This window comes from Dromaius novaehollandiae, chromosome 9, assembly GCF_036370855.1.
Source record: "Dromaius novaehollandiae isolate bDroNov1 chromosome 9, bDroNov1.hap1, whole genome shotgun sequence".
NCBI classification, from domain to species: Eukaryota; Metazoa; Chordata; class Aves; order Casuariiformes; family Dromaiidae; genus Dromaius; species Dromaius novaehollandiae.
In genome coordinates, this window is record NC_088106.1 from 10,485,552 (window position 1) to 10,501,173 (window position 15,622).

The window sequence follows — 15,622 nt, forward strand, 5'->3', positions numbered from 1 at the left end:
GAGGGCATCTGGGTTTGGCGGCTAGGTTTCACCATTCTGCGTCTGTGGAGAAGACTGATGGGGCAGTCCTTAGGGTGTCATCCCACCTGAGCTGCTGAGCCACTTCAGAGACAGGCTGTTTTCCCGTGTCCGTTTGCTTTGGCTTAGTGCTCAATAAAAGCATCAAATTTGGTTTTTGAGTGGCTAAAGTGCAAGTGTCTGGAATTGAGCAGCACAACATCTTCCCACTGCTTCTGAAACCTAAGGTCAGTTGTAGCATACAGTATCAGGTCCACGAATCTCTCCAGCTCTTCACCTGTTCAGCCAGGCTTGGCCCCAGCTCCGCTGTCCTTGCTGGAGCCTGCAGGTGCCTGCACGTACTGCTACACAGTCCAGCCGACCCGGCGCAGGGGAAGCAGCAGTGGTGTAGCTTGTCTTAATGCTGTAAGCTCATTTACATTCCTTTCAGACTTTTTATCTTTGAGTGAGGAAATTTAATCTTATCCAGAGGCTGAAATTTTGCACGAAAAGCAAGGAAATGAATTGCCATTCACAAACACCTCAAACTTGTTTAGAGCTAAAACAGCACAGTTGTTAACACCTACTGCGTGATACTGTAGAACAGAGAAATAAAATACATTTTTCTATAACTTTCAAAATTTTCTTTTTACTTTGGTAGTCTGTGACAATTTGACCATATGTGAGATAGTATTATTTGTTTTTAAAATACTCCGTTGCATCTTTTTTGAAATGCAGGCAATCAACTTTATTTTTTAGACAGATTTCTAATTGATTTTATGATCCAACTTTTACTTTTTTCAGCTGACCAAAGGTATTCTGGCATAGAACAGTTATTTAAAAAAAAAATAATAATAACCTGATATATTGTGCTCAAGTATGACATTTTCCCCTAACTCATGTGTACATGCAGATTGTTAATACTGTGCTGCCTTCAAGAGCAGTGTATGGGTTTCCTATTATGAATAATAGTGTAATACATTAAACAGGCAAAAATAATAATAGTGTAATTAATAGGGTAAGTGTAACTTTTATATAGATGAATAGGTGAGTCCTATTGTATAACAGTATGTACAGGAAACACTCCTTTGGAGACTGCATATAACATGCTTGGCAGGACTAAGGAGATTAAAATAAGAGACAGGAATAAACAAAAAGAGAGCCAGAAATACAAGTGAAGGCACATGGGGGGGGGGGGGGGGGTGATGCCAAAGACACTCAATGCCTGTTCGTTGTGCTATTTTTTCACATTTGTTTGATACTATTTTTAAATAGCAACTATCTGCAAGACAGGGTCCCTTCCCTACCCCCCCCCCCCCCAAATTTCTTCTTCCTGTGCATCATTAGGGAAATACCCAAATTGTGAAATGGAGAGAATGAGAATGTAAGTGAATGTTAAATGCACCGGGCAGAATCAGCTTTCACCTGTATTATTTTTTTTTTCAAGCTGTGAGCACTCTTTAATTACAAGGTTTAAAAAAAAAAAAAAGAAAAAGAAAAAAAAAGAAACCCACACATTTAAGACTGGTAACATATGTTGTTGTCAGCATGTATTTAGCACCTGCAGAAATGAACACGGAAAATGTGACAGCCCATAGGTGGAACACCCACTGCGCTGGCTGTGAGGACTGTCAACAAATTTTACTTTGTTAATTTTTTCTTATTTAAAAAAAGAAATCCAATAAAAAAAAACTTAACAGTGCAGGTGTTCTGAGCATCGCAGAAAGGCTGTAATAGAGGAGGAGGCAACAACCCTTTCTAATGAAAGCCATTATCCATGTTAATATGACCTAAAACATTATGTCTTTTTGCTGTTACAGATTCAAATTGTAAGGCCTAATCCTGCAAGCGTCTGTTACCCCATTTGCCAGGCACAGTGCCACGGTGGTCCTTCCTGCGCCTATTCCTGCTCCTGCTGTATATCTTTTCCCCTCTTTTAAGTTCCTTTTTGTTTCTATTTCTCATTTTAATCTGCTTATGCCATCCAAGCATGTTGTTGAGCTCGCACAGCGAGGCAGGCACGAGGGTGAGGCTTTGCAGGATTGGGCCCGTGGCGATTAGCTCGACGCTATCGGGGCCCCAGCGAAGTGCAGCCTGGGCAAGGGGCACCGCCAGCCCCTGCTGTGGGTAGCTGGCAGGGTGCTGGGCGGCTCAGCACCCATCCTGCACAGGTGCTGTGGCACCAAGTGTCCTGAAACATCTTGGGCTGTTCCTCTAGTATCATGCCTGAAACTTAAACTATAGGTACGGTGAATGCCTGGAAAAAAACATAGACTTGTTTGAGGCTTTGAAATTTATCTTTCTCCACAGACTGCACTTTTGTTTTGTTTTAGGCTAAAAGTTGGATGTGTTTTTGAGGTATATTCTTGCTGAAATATTATTGTATATAGTATGTGTTTTAGTGATGTTCCTGCTGATACTGTGTTTGTTTGTATTCCGGCAGTGCTGAGAGATGCCAGGCAGGGAGCCCCCGGTGCCCCTTTCTGCTGGTTTGGTGTGCTTTGCATCAAATCCGTGTGACCGCCTGGGCAAGAGCATCTCTGGTCCAAACTCTTGCAGTTAAAGAGAGAAACTTGAATCAGGTCACGTAAACACGCTTTTTCTTGGAAGTGTTAAAATGTAGTTATTGATATCTAAAATCTCTTTATGAAAAGACCTTAAGTGACATGGCTGCTATGCAAGTTGCCATGTAACCTGTCAAATGTACCTCAGCTTTGTGTCGGTGGGACCATCCGTCCTAACAGCGTAACTTACTCTGTCTTCCCGCTGCTGTTCTGTGCCTGGATTGCCAAAAAGGAATTCGGTTATAGCCACTTCTCTTTTGGTGGACATTGGCTGCTAGAATCCAGACTGCGGACGTCAAAGTAAGCAGTTGAGCTGTCATCAGATGATGATGATTTTTGGTTATTAGTTTGAGTTCTAAATGTGCAGTGGGTATATTTAAAAAATTATGTCGCTTATTTGACTCTGCACATGATGTGCGGGTTTGTACACAAGTATGTGTTTTGCTAATGTTTGGCTTTGACTGACTAAAATATCTTGTACTTGTGTTGTTGCAGTCCAGGAAGAAGACAGGGAAAAAATCTCTCTCCTTGTTAGTTCTTGCAAGTGTTTCTGCAGGAGAATTGAGGGAAGGAGGGCAAAGAGTGAGCTTTTCCCCTTCAGGGTAGGCGGTGGGGTTTGAGCCTGTGCCTGTTTCTTGGAGCATGGCGCTTTTCAGGAAAGAGCCACGTGTGTCCCTCTGCCCCCCGCCGTGCTTTGGGGAAGCTAACCGTGGCTCCCCTGGACTTTGCTGCTGTGACACCTCCGTCTTCATGGCGATCTGAGTCGTCTTAACTTTTGTGGCTCAGATTTGACACTTTGTGTGTTCCTGAAAGACTTCAGAAGCCTGTGGAGTCCTCTAAGGATCATGTATTAAGGAAGACAGAGATGTCTATTACAAAGTAGTGTCACCTGGAGCTTATAACTGGCATTAGCAGCAGATGTTGTAACCTCTGTGATGGAAGACCAGGCACTGGTGGAGCTGTGTGGAAATCTGTCTGCTGTCCTTAATATCATCGCAGCCAGAGAGGAGGGGATGAAGAGCAAGCCTCTTGGTTTTTCCTTTGATGAAGCTTTACCCCACCGTTCTGCTCAAGCCCTACCTGAGGGTCAGCATAAAAAGTTTGTGTCAGTTTTTCTGTTTCTTAGACCAGTTCTTTATCCCTAATTCTAAACTGATATTAATCCTTCTTAAAGCAGTTAATTGCTTTGCAGAATAAATTCCAGCTGGGAGGATAAATTGGTCTTTTTTTTTCCCTGTTGCCGGTATAAACTGTAGTGTAAAATACCAAATAACTTAAATAAGTAAGAATCTGGAGCAAGTTTGTAGGAGGATTTTGCAGTAGTTTTAACTGTGATTCCAGTCTGACTCATATCTATTTAGGAAGTACAGAAAACGTTGCTAATGAATATGTAATACATAAGCTCATATTTCATATATTCAAAATATTCTGCGAGTGTGCAGTGTGTTTGGCTACAGAGTAGGTGGGCAGGATAGCTGAAGCTGCGTGAGGGAACGCTGATGCCACCTTAGCCTGGTGTGATGGTTCAAGCTCTAAGCAAAGGAAAAGCTGTATAACGGTCTCCATTTGCAAGGCTACAATGAGCTCTGTAAAATATAACAGACTAAAATCTATTAGTGCTATTGTGAGCGCCTGCCGGTTGCGGAGTTTGGGTGAGGAGATGTGGTTCGGGTGCGGAGACTCGCGCGTCCTCGCGGCTCGAAGGAGGCCGGAGAAGCAGCACGCTCCGCACCTCCGAGCTGCGGCTGGAAGGCGCTTTGCCGGGGTCCCCGAGGGGCTATCAGTGTAACAAGGATCTCTTGGCAGCCATCAGTGGCAATGTTGACAGACTGCTCCAAGCCATCTGCTTGAGGGGCCGGTGTTAACTCTATCAAATCCTAATATTTTAAGACCGCTGATCTCTGGACCCAGGAGGACTGGTGACAGGGAGTTCTTGCCAGGCCTGCATTAGGCTGCCTTCATCTCATCACCAAATACACTAATACCCCCTAGACAAGATGCTAAATATGTGTGAAATTAGATACACAGAATTATGAAATGGAGGAATAAAACACAGAAACTTTCCTACTTTCTGCCAGTGGTTCAGATCTCTCTTTTTAGTTGTTATGCTTGCACGAGGAAGAAAGTATACATTAATGCTGCTAATTATCGTTCACTGCAGAGGTATAGAATAGACTTTTACTTTGCTTTTAAAGAGGAAAAACTAATAGAAATATACATATAAGTGCTTTAGCAACCCTGCTGCATCTTTACTTTAGAGGTCTGTACAGAAGATGCTGGCTTTGGGGAAGTGCTCTGAGTCTTAGCAGATCTTGAGCTGGTTAACAGATTGGGCAGAATATGCTGGTAGCTTTAACATACTTAGAAATTGCTAATATTTTGCGCTGAGTTTTCAGGGCACAGAATACTACATCTACTGCATCTTAGTACCTTCCATTCACAAGTTTCTTTCAGGGAATTCTGAGCATTACCTAGACAGTGAACACACATACGGGGTTACTCACCAAGGCTAACTTTCGCCTAGTGGCACTGAAGTCCCTTGGCTTCTTGTGTCGTCAGTGGAGAGAGAGAAAGGCTGCTTCCCAACGTCTGCCCTAGACCACCTCATCTCTTTCCCTTTCCTTGCAGAGAAAGTGTGTAGGGAGATGAGGCTCTTTAGGCCCTTGTGCATACTTCCCTCCTCTTACTGCGTATGAATCATCCCTGACATTTGTAGAAGTACTCTTATCGTTATCTTTGTATTAGGAGACACATATGTAACATTAAAAAAACGTGAGGGGTCAGCTCTATCTAGCCCAGCATCATATTCCTGCTAGCATTTGGTAGCAAATAGGGAAAGAATATAAGAAACAGATATGACACATGTGACTCTTTCCATGGTGTTCCCCTTTGAGCAACCAGGGCCTCAGGCGTTGCATCCAGGCTCTTGCATTTAATCCTATGGACCTTTCTTCCGTGAATGTATTGAGTTGCTCTTCCCATCTGAAAATCAAAACCTCCATGTGGTGATTAACTATGCAGTTTAATTAGTTAATGATTGATAACATTCCTCCTTTGTTTGTTTAAAAACTGCTGCCTGATATTTTTGTTAAATACACCTCTGCTTTTTGTGTTGTGAGAAACAGTGACTAACGGTCCCCTCCTCCCTGAGATTCACGGCTGTACAGATCTCGGTGAGACGGAGATGTTCCAGACAAGCCACTTTCTATCTTCGTTCGTCCTCGTTGCCCTTCTCTGTACGTCATTCCGCATCTTGTGAGAGGGATGTTCAAGCTGTTGGTGCATGTTCTCAGGCAGCATTTGATCTCTCTATATAATACTCCATTGCGCTCAAACTGCGCAAGCTTAGGAAGAGGATTCCTTACCTGGCTCATGTCTAACGGGCTGAGACTACCTTTCCTTCAGCAGCCTCCTGTGTAAAACCTCCCTGTCTCTCTAGAGTATTGTGAAGTAACTAGGTTACTGCTGAGGTATCTCCAAAGCATCCATAGAGTGCGAGATGAATGTCTGCTGTATCTCGCCTACCAGCCAGAGAAGTTTCACTTACATTCCTTAACATCTCTTCTATTCCTACCTCCTGCTTTTCAAGCAAGTAAAACAGAGGGGTAGGAACAAGTCTGTCCTATATATTGGCAACCTGTTCTCTTTTCTGGAGAATATTGTGGATGCAGCTGTTGTACTGACTCGCACAAGATGTGGCATGCACAAGAATTTTCACAGTACGTTAGGTCATAGCGCGTACGTGTTAAATGCACTTTCAGAAGTGAAAAGGTTTTCGACTAGATTTTTGGTCATTGGCTTCATTCATCAATGGAAGTAAATCAGTTTGTAGTAATTGTGGACAACTGTGTGAGTTTTTTGTTAAAACTGGAGAAAGGTTTTAAACGCTAAAGGTCAGAACTAAATATGTAGGATGAGTTGTGCTGACATACTTTTGCATTTGTTCCTCTTTGTACAATATATAGGCTACAAACCTCCGTTATTAGGCAGAATTTAGTCCTGCACCATGTTAAAGCTGTTCACACTTTGACAGAGAATCCCTTACTGTCCTCACTTCGAACCAGTTTGGACTACCGTAATACCTAAGCAGACAGGCTGCTCTGTAGAGGTAGCTCAGAGACTTCAATGTCAAACAGTCGCAATTTGCTAATACTTTATGCCCAAATATGTGTTAGGTGAAGGAACAAAAATCAATACATAAAGCATCCCATGATCTCAAAGAATATTCAAAAATAACATTGCTGGGCATTTCAGAGCAACCATCGTAAAAGAATATTAAAATTTAGATATCAGCTGGGGAAAGCAGAAAGAAGAATATTTCCAAAGGGAGTTTGGATTTTTTTTTTTTTTTTTTGACAGAAAGCAATGTGGTGTTTTTATTTTCATCTTGGGAGAAAAAATAGGCAAAACTTAGTGAAGGATAAATATCTTGCTAACTCTTTCAGTAGGTTTGCTACAGGAATACGTATGACTAAAAGAACAATCACATGGATAGCATGTCAAGTAACTTATTACATGTGTAGATAGTTGGGATGGTACTTATTTCTGTTAGCAAATGGTATTCTAAAATTTGGCCAAGCATTCAAGATATTCTTTTCGCTGAAAAACAAGAACTGCTTTTTATTTGAGGTTACTTTAGATAATGTCTGACATACTAAAATATATTTCACAATGTTAATTGCACATATTAGAGAAGAGTAAATACTGAAATTAATCTTCCGTGACTGTCTGCTTTGACTTTATTTCTATCCTTTTAATGTTAACAAGTTTACTTGCACAGTTCCTTGAAAAAATATGAATTTTAACTCAATGCTTTCTTTTGCACTGTTGTCCTAGTTCCTGTTCTTTGCTAAACTGACAGTGCAAATATGCACTGAATTTTATTGCGTACAGATTTTGCTTTCTGAAATATCATTTTCTATTTCAGATTTCCCAATTCGCATTTGTTTTGCAATGATTGTTGTGAAAACACCTAAAATTCAGGCCTAAATTTTAGTGCCTAAAAATTAACCCTAAAATGCCTTAAACATTTATGAAGAGGAAGTATACTATCTGTTATGAACTATGTTGACTTTAGTTCTGATTCCACTGATACTTGGTTATTTGGCAAAAACATGGTTGAAAGCGGAGAACCACAATGCTTAATAGCAAGTTCCCTCTGGGTTTGTATAAAAATTGTCCCAGTGAAAATAGTCCATCTTTTAAAGTACATTAAAGTTTGAAGTATTCTAGAATTGTTGTGTGTGATACCTTTCTATGTACCTGAATTACTATTTGATACTCATTTATCTATGTATTTTTCAGTGCAAGGAGATCTGCGTTTTCTTCAGAGGATTTTTAGATAGGAGTCATTTCTTTGCATTAGTTGCACTGATGATTTTTGAGAAGCAGATTATTTATAGAGCCAACATGTTGACACACTATCAAGCGTTTAAAAAAAAAAAAAAAAAAAAAAAAAGACTAATAAGGTTAATTGTCATATGAACCCTCCTCTGTAGTCTGCAATCTGTAGGCTTTGATTGTTTCTCTGGGGGAAACTCTGCCCAGATGGCATTTTCCTCAAGGCCCTGACCCACAAGAGGCCTGTGGAGATGGAGAACAAGGTGCATCTCCACAGACTAATTAATTTACTATTATAGCACCTGTTCCAGAATAGATAGGGCTGGAAAGGAAAACAGTCCCTGGGCACAGTGGTAGGCTCACTGGTAAATGGATTTGAGCTGATTATATTAAGCTGATGCTTTGATCATCTAAAGGCGTTAAAATGGAAATATGTTTTTGCTGGCTGTTGGCCTCCATGCAAGTGCGGTTTGTGTTATTATAAGTGAGCAGTAAGGAAAAAGCTGTTTTGGACTCGAGCAAATAGCTTTTTAAAAGTGCACAAGATTTCTCCCCGCACAGGATCATTTGCGCTTGAAGCATTTCCGTAGATATTTCAGTGTCTTGTTCATATGCTACTAAGTCTTCGCTAGGAAACCCTAGAAACCCACCCATTTTTGTCACCCGTACGATGTCGATGCGTATTTTGGCCCTTGATTAAAGCATGTTTTTGGACTTTAATGAAATAAATGATATTTGTGAGAAACAGAAGTAACCACTTCAGTAAAATCTTGGCAAATCGTGCAATTAAATGCTGATCGAATGGTAACAGGCAACGACAAATCCTTGTGTAAACATTGCCGGGTAGTAAGTGGATTTACGATGTGTTAATCTGTGCTCACTTTCACTTTATTGCCATTTGGATTCCCAGAAGGATTAGCTGTAATTTTATTGGCCCTATGAAGCTGTACTGTTATTTTCCCTTTCAAATTAACTCTGTGATTTCTCTCGCTTTTCCCCCCCCCCCCCCCCCAGTTTGTTTATTTAACAACCATGGATCTATAAGCTTCAGGGTAAAATTAATTGACCCTTGCCATTGTAGGGTTAAAAGTGTGTGATTAAGGTCCTGTTAAATAACGCTTTCTTTAAAGAAGCAGCAAAATTACAGCAAGCTAAATCACAACTAAATAGCATGTATACTATTAATGAATAAGGCAAAAGCATTCTCTTCATGAAAATTTTAGAAATGTTTCCAAATGCATAAATTGCTTAAAAGCAAATTTACGTGATTATTGTATCATAAATGTATTTACGTATTTATAAAAATGATAATGTCATGAAGCAACCCAACTAAGAAGCAGTGCCTGAACAGTACTCTAGGAGATGTTTGTGTCACTTATTTACTGTTAACAACACAGCACTCAAACCCCTCGAGGGTTAATAAGGTACAGTGCAACTCTGTGCAGCATCTATAAGGCAAATTGTCTCCTAAAGCTGTTTGTGGAGCTAGCTGGCATTATTCACAACAAATAGAAGGAGAATGGAGAATGAGCAAACAACAATAAAAGTATGCTGAGCATTAAAATTTCAGCACTTTAGAGAATCAGTGGAGTGAAATAACACAAGAAAGCTATTTAATACTTTCAAGGGAGAAGGCTCTTGCACAACCATAGCGATACTGGGTTCGGAGGCAAAAAGGGTGTCCTGTATAAAAATAAGGGAACGGGATCTGATTTGGTGGGTGCAACTACTTCACAACATGTTAGACTGACTGACTTTCGAGTGACAGCACACTGATACAGGTCACAGCTAGCTTTCTAGGTGGTACTCGGTCTGTGGGTTACAGTGTTAATCCTGCACTGAACTGTTCGTAGATGGTGTGCTGCATAAAGTAAAATAAAACTCATAGCCTGCAATGGTGGTTGGCATAGGTTGTTAATTAAAACTGATGGCCAAAATTTGGGGTTAATCTTAGTACTACTTTTGTTCAGACTTTCTGAATCCAACTATGATAGTTAAATCAATGGCAGAGCTGTCTTTGAATTCAACAGGCAAAGAAGGCCTGTGTTTTGCAAGATGGTAAGAGGTGAAAAATTAGCTTAAGGGCATTTTTAAAAAAAGTGTTAAGGCGTGATTAATAATTTTTTTTCTAAAAGCGAACAACCCTCAAATGAACTCCATCTTGAATCATACAGTCTGTTCCAGAGGGTAGTCTCCTCTTAAATTTGGCAGCTGAGTTTATCTGAAAGATCTTCAAGCACCTTTGTGTGGATATTTAATGTGAAGGTAGATAGCAAGCCCATTTTTTTAGCTGGATAAATTCTGAAAGAAAAATGCTAAAACCTTCCCATAAGGTCTGTGGTTAGCTGGCTAAGAGAGCAGATGATGAAACCTGGACTCTAAATTTGGTGCTCTAAGGTTACGCGGGACTGTGGTGTGAGTGGGAATCAAGGGTAAATTCTGGGAAACTGATCAAGCTTGAGTCAGTTCATGGGGTTCAAAAAAGTCAGAGTGTAGAAAAATGAAGGGTTTCAACATTCATTTAGGGTGACTGATAATATTTCTCATATGGTTTTTGTTTTGTCATACTTAAATTGCAACTTTGAGCAAGCTGCAAGAGAATAATTAGAATAAGCAACTTAAAAGAGTTAAAATGCCTAGTTACTGTGCATAGGGGGAATCTATTAGTCTGCAAACTGATCTCTTGGTTAAAAGTGCTCCTAGGGATCGCTGGAATGGCTGAAGCTTTCACAACTTTGACAACAAAATTGCTTCCCATACCTGTAGATCTGGTTCAGTCTCTAGTGCACGTATGCAGATGCACGTTTGCCAAAGCATTTTGAATGTGTGTCACTTAACCTAAAACTTACTCCTTTTCTACTCCAAGTTTCCTTGTTCCCTTCTTTTTTCCTTGCCTTCTTCCTTAAGTTTCAAATCTTCTTCCCAACAGGATTGTTTCCCCTTTTTGAGGAGATGCAGTGTCTGTCTTTCTCCATCTGTTTCCTTGGATATATACCAAGATAAAGAAGGTTGACCCATACTTTACTTTGTTTGCTGTATATGGTTTCCCCCTTCTGTTTCAGATTTTGGCATGTTGATTGTGCTGGCTGCTGCCATGGTTGTTCTCTTTGCTGATCAGCAGCATCTTCTGAGCAGATCCTCAATGGGTGGAAGAGAAGGAAAGTCCCTGTCAAAGTGTGGAACATCTGTGCCATGCTTTTGGGCTCCTAAAAATAGGAGGAGATTGAGTAGCTTTTTAAAAACCCAGAAGTAGGCTCTTGAGATCATTAATCTTCGGAAGAAATAGGGAGATTTATCAGATGCATGAAGCTTGGAACAAGCCAGTTGAGAGACTGCCAAAACATTAAACCGCAGAAAACTAGAAATAGGCACAAACTTTAGACTAGAGGATTTCCTCTGTTACGATGAAAAATATTTACAGAAAACTTGTTTCTCTTTTCACAAAGAGAAGGCATTTTTTCATCTGACAACTGCATAGCTAAGAGTATACCTAGAAAAAACAGCTTGAGAAAGAGAAAACAAACAGAATGAGGAGAATGCCTGCAAGACTTGGCAAATGAAGAGAACATCTGGTGAAGGTTATGTATCTATTTGGAGGCTGGGTTTTTCAAAGCTGCTTACTACTACCTTAACTGCTACTGTTGTGAAATCAGCAGGCATTAGGCTGTTAATGGTCTTTTCTTAAAATGCTGCTTGCACTGCTTGATTAAAAAAGAGCCCGATAGGTGACGAACAGCACGGGAGTTGTTAGGTGGAGGTCCAGTGGATTGTTTCAGAAGTGCTGCAGCCTGATGCTAGATAAATTTACAGAAAACTTTCAGTGATATTTGTAGTCTTTTGTGCCCTTATCTACAGAGCAAGACAATACTTGCAAAACTGTCTAATGACATGCATAAGCTCAAACAGCCTTTTTATTTCATGTGCTATGAAGCATTTTTAGTACAGAGGAAGCAATTTTTCCTGGAAATGATGAACTCGGAAGCTGAGCATGCAAAAAAAAATAGTAGTTTGTCAAAGAAACCTGGCTAGTGTTTGTTTTCAGTTACGTATGCCCTGAACAAGAATAATAGAGGAACAGCTTTTCTAGCCACTGCAGCTCTCCAGTGGGTTACAAGACCCGGTGTCTGTTTGTCTATTAATTTTAAATGGGTGACTCTCAATCACCTCAATCCCAAGCTGAGATATGAATATTTTAAAGTTCAAATTGATTGGTCTAATGCTTGCTTATTTTGCAAATCAAAAGCTGTTTGCGGAATAGTATTAGGCCAAGCTCTTGCTCTAGTATATCTTATCACAATATTTGAAAGTACAGCAGTCTTTGCAAATTGGTGCTCTGGAGGTTGTTTGCAGTTTTCTATTAACATGAACGTACTGATTAGCAGACTTTATTAAAAATGGGTCCATATTCAACCGGTGTTCCGTGACACAAGCATTTTAAAACACAGCACGCTGCCTATTTTTATTTTCTGATTTATGTACCAGGCGCATAGTTTTATAACCATGTACTGCCATTAGTCTGGCTTAATATTTAGTAGATGATTGCTTTCAGGCAGTTACTTTCTGCTGGTTAAAAACACTGCTGAAACTTTAAAAAAAAAAAAAAAAAAAAAAAAAAAAGTAATTTTTTTATAATGAACTTGATGCTATACAAGTGCCAGCCTATTTGATGACTAGGATTGGTGGACTGACTTAGACAGAAGTGGACACTGGACAGGGAAAGTGTGGGTTGTTATTCCTGCAGCCTTGTTAATGCAGTGACTAAACCTAGCTATTCCCTGGTCATTGGTGCAGTTCACATTGCTGGCTGTCGGTGTAGCTTGCTGCCATGTGAATTCACTGACTTAGCTGCTAAGAGCTTTGGTCGGTGGTATGAAAAGTGAAAAAGCCATGGGAAAGCCACTTAAAGGTATTTATATAAATACTTAAAATGGAAGAAGAAAGCTGGATAAACGGAGATGTAGCTCGTGTCTGGTGGTACCATGAAGGCAGAGGAGCAGGGTAGGGCTGTCCCTTGTAGGAGAGTTGATGGAAGGAAGTAATTGGAATGGGTTTTTGAGTGTGCAGGAGAGAAGGAGGGTATGGAGGAAGAGAGAATTCACATTTAACTAGGATTTGAATTTTGGCCTTCAGGGCCTGCCCCTTTCCGTTCTTGGCGATGCTTGACTGACACAACCCTCTAAGCAATGCTCTTCCTGTTCTCCAAGTTTGATACTGTTTCCCATTCTGTAAGTCTTCATTTCTATATTAATCAGAAATACTACAGAATACGTGTTTGCTTGAGTGCAATGAAAAGATCTGTTAGTCAAATTTCCTGCCGCAAAAAGCGGACAAAAGCCAAGTATGGTTCCTCACTGTCAGAAGAAATTACCATTGATTTGAGGGGGCAGTTTTACCATTTAGCACTTTCGAAAGCAAATTGGCAGGCAAGCAAAGCTGTCCTCAGCAGCAGATGAAGATGGAAGAAGTTTCGTGCTCCTGTTCAGAACGATGGCGTAGGGATCGCTGCATCTGCTGTAGGGAGAAGGTGGACATGGAAGAACTACCTCGGAAATGCCACCGCTCAGACGTTTGGTTGTAAAGCAGGAATATGTTGATGGCATCATTCTGGTTCTGTTTGGTGAGAGTTGTCGAAAGCATATTTCGTTCTCTGAAATAGCGGGAGCCAAAACAGTTGTGCTTTGCACAGTTCTGTTAATGTGGTGAGCATCAAACGAAAAGAAATACTCGGAGAAGTAAGAGCTCTGGGAATTATATTAATCTCCTGAACGCTGGAACTGTAGAGGCTTAGGAAGCTTAAATCAAGGGCATCCAAATTTTGCCCAACTGAGTCCGCGTTGGCATCTCGTCTGTAACTTGAGGGTTGAATCTAAATGATTGCTGCCGACCTCCTCTTTAACAGGGAGCTGCAGCTAATGGAGATAAGCTCAAAACTAGAAAGGGTAAAACATTCCTGGTACCTGTACCATGGTTTGTTTTTCATGTTAAAATGACTGTGTATACAGTAGGAAGCATCGTTCTTCATCCTTATTTCTCCCCTTGATAATTTTCATGTCTAGTGACTTCAGGCTCGACAAGCCTGGAACCGAAGACTCAGGCTGGGTTTCTGTCTAAACAACAGCAGTAATAGTCTCTGCATGCTAAACTGAGGTGATTTATTATAACTTGTGCCTATTAGTTCATTTATAGAACCCACTTTGACCTATGAAGAGGGTTTTTTTAGTGACCAATTGTGACAATACATGAAGTATCATTACAAGTAACCAAAACCAAATTAAGATGGAAACCTGCTTTAATTTTCAACACTGTCCTTTAGCAGGTTCCTTTTTGCCTTCTGAGGTCACTTTTTGGCATAAATATTGCAATAAACTAGTGGATATATTGAAATTACTCCAAGATTTCTGCATTGAACCTGAGAGTTCATAAAGAGACATTGTTCAGATCGCAGTTGTATAGACCTCAGTGGGTGAACGGGAAATGGCAGGAAGCGTCTCATGGAAAAAGCCAGGAAGAAAAGGGTACTTCTGTTTAAACAATGTCCAAATTGTCCCACATTCAAGTAAGAACAGTTAGAGTAATCGTTTCAGACAGTATGACAGGAGGAAGAGAGGTTTTTTCCCCATCTCTCGTATCATCTCTGTGATAACCTTAATTTAAAATTAAAAAATATGTCTTTGAAACTACAAGTTGGAACTCATGGTGACTTTTTGATGCTTATGTATTTCATTCTTAATACATATGTATAGTGCATCTCAGACTGCTCCTCTTACTACATTAGTAAATAACTTTGATCTACTTAGAACAGTAATTTGGATTCTTCAGGGCTCCAAGAGCTATTTTATTACGAGTAATTAGGAAGCATGCTCTGATCAGACAGACACTTGGGTGCTTGCAGGATGCATGTGTATATGGGAATTTAATCAACGCGTCTCTCTGCCTCTTGCATGTGTGTGAGGTATTAATGACTGTTTTCAGCGATAAAACACTTTTGCTGTAACTTCTACATTAAATAAAAAGGTACATGTAGACTGAATATTACATTGATGTTTAGATACTAAATAGATGGGGTAAGAGAGAGAAATGCATTGAAGTAATCCTACAGACAATAACTTCTTATTTCTGCAATTTTTCCTCTTCCCTTTTTTAGGGGAGAATAAAAGGAGGTGCACATTAAATAGCCATTTAAGATAAAGAGACAATTTGGATGGATGGGTGGGGAAACATTTATTTCATTTCGAATAGAAGAAAGTTGCTTTATGTGCAGGTGGATTGCTGAAGGTTTCCCTCTTCTGAAGCCCATCTGGGAAGTTAGTTTAGCTCTATTGATGTTTAAGTCTCCTTCTTTCATCACAACCACATGCCAAGACAATAAGTAATTGAACTGCATGTTTTGCCTTTTTAAAAAGGTGTAATCTCCTTCTGAAGTATAGAGAGATGTTTAGCAGGATTTTTCTAATTTATCTGTCATCACACCATGCAGGCGAGGTTCCAAGCCTAGGCTGCAGCATCTCTTTATCATCTCCTTTTGATGAACACCTGTTTCGAGTGTACAAATGTGTATCTGCTGAGATGCAAAATTAAAATAATTTTAACAGTCTAAGAATAATTAGGAATCCTTTTTTAAAGGTCCACCTGTTCAAACTACTGTTTTGTTTATTTCTACGTTATATATAATATAGATACACATGTTTAGCAATTACGGTTGCATATACATCATTTTTCTT

At 40.1% G+C, this 15,622-nt stretch overlaps 1 long non-coding RNA gene across 2 annotated transcripts in view; it reads left to right on the forward strand.

Moving 5' to 3' along the window:
• LOC112980169 (uncharacterized) overlaps positions 1-15,622 on the forward strand; it is a 296,130-nt gene that overhangs the window by 95,240 nt on the left and 185,268 nt on the right. The gene's annotated exons all lie outside the window — the stretch shown is intronic.